Raw genomic sequence first — 1,718 nt, forward strand, 5'->3', positions numbered from 1 at the left:
GCATATCTATCTTCCTCTTCCAGGGAGACACATTCAAATATTGCAATTGCTCATCACCATCGTCATCTTCACTATCTGAATTTCCTAACAAGGCTTTTTCTAAGGCATCAGACCTTAGCATTTGATTAAGTTTCGATGTGACCACCGAGTCGACCAACTCGACTTTTAAGCACTCCTCATTATCAGTAGGAAATTTCATAGCATTGAACACATTGAACGTCACATCCTGATCCAACACTCGCATGGTAAGCTCACCCTTCTGCACAACAATCAAGGTCCGACCAATTACCAAGAAGGGCCTTTCCAAGATTATGGGAATCTTCTTATCTTCCTCGAAATCAAGAATAAAGAAATCAACAGGGAAAATGATTTTATCCACCTTGACCAAGACATCCTCCACAATACCTCTCGGATATGTAATAGAACGGTCTGCCAACTGCAAGGTCATGTAAGTTGGTTTGGGATCAGTTAAATCCAATTGCTTGAAGATTGACAAGGGCATCAGATTGATGCTAGCTCCCAAGTCACATAAGCATCTGTCAAAAGACACTTTTCCAATAGTACTTGGAATAGTGAAGCTTCCTGGATCTTTAAGCTTCAAAGGTAACTTCTGCTGCAGCACAATACTGCATTCCTCCGTGAGAGGGACAGTCTCTAAATCATCTAGCTCCACCTTCCGAGAGAGAATACCTTTCATAAACTTTGCAAAACTAGGCATCTGCTCGAGATCCTCAACGAAAGGTATGTTGATATGAAGTTTCTTGAACACCTCCAGAAACTTCTCGAATTGCTTGTCCAGCTTTTTCTTCTGCAGCCTCTTAGGAAAAGGCGGTGGATTCTGGTACTCATTAGCAACCATCAGTTCAATAAGTTCATAAGCTTCATCGTTGCTCTTAGCCCACAAAGCTCCTCCTGATGCTGCATCAAGCATGGGCCTAGAAGTAGGACCCAATCCATTGTAGAAACAGTTGATAATCATCTAATCAGGCATGACATGGTGTGGGCACTTCCTTAGCATCTCCTTATATCGATCTCAAGCCTTACACAGAGATTCTCCAGTTTGCTGCGTGAACTGGGTAAGAACATTCCTGATTGCTGCAGTCTTCGCCATGGGAAAAAATTTAGTGAGAAACTTTTGAGCAAGATCTTCCCAAGTTGTGATAGACCTTGCCGGTAGAGAGTGTAACCATCACTTAGCTTTGTCCCTCAAAGAGAATGGGAAGAGTCGCAGCTTGATAGCATCTTCAGTCACACCATTGAACTTGAAAGTGTCGCAGATCTCGATGAAATCCCTGATGTGCATGTTGGGGTCTTCGGTAGAAGAACCCCCAAACTGAACTGAGTTCTGTATCATCTGGATCGTGCTTGACTTGATATCAAAAGTGTTAGCCGCGATGACTGGTCTAATGATGCTAGACTGAATGTCATTAATCATTGGATTAGAATAGTCCATCAAAGCCTTCAGATTTTCTGCTTGATCACCCATAGCTGCTATAATTGGCTCTTCAACTTTCTCTTTTTTTTCTACCTTCTTTTCTTCCTCAGAAACTTCCCTACAAATTACCACAAGTTCTTCCTCGGCTTTATCCAGTGTTCTCTTACGAGTACGCGAACGCGTATGCATACACCCTTGCTAGATCACCTAAAATAAAACAAGGAACAAATAAGTAACAATGTCTGAGTCAATGAACTTTAACGACCACTGATGGAAAGCACAT

General features: G+C 42.1%; 1 non-coding gene across 1 annotated transcript; it reads left to right on the top strand.

The window, feature by feature from the left end:
- The first annotated feature begins 989 nt into the window (after positions 1 to 989).
- Positions 990 to 1,096, top strand: LOC141710272 (small nucleolar RNA R71). The gene has a single exon (XR_012570800.1). It is a non-coding gene; the product is annotated as a small nucleolar RNA R71 (small nucleolar RNA).
- Positions 1,097 to 1,718: the final 622 nt, after the last annotated feature.

The sequence above is a fragment of the Apium graveolens genome, chromosome 2 (assembly GCF_009905375.1).
Source record: "Apium graveolens cultivar Ventura chromosome 2, ASM990537v1, whole genome shotgun sequence".
Taxonomy (NCBI): domain Eukaryota; kingdom Viridiplantae; phylum Streptophyta; class Magnoliopsida; order Apiales; family Apiaceae; genus Apium; species Apium graveolens.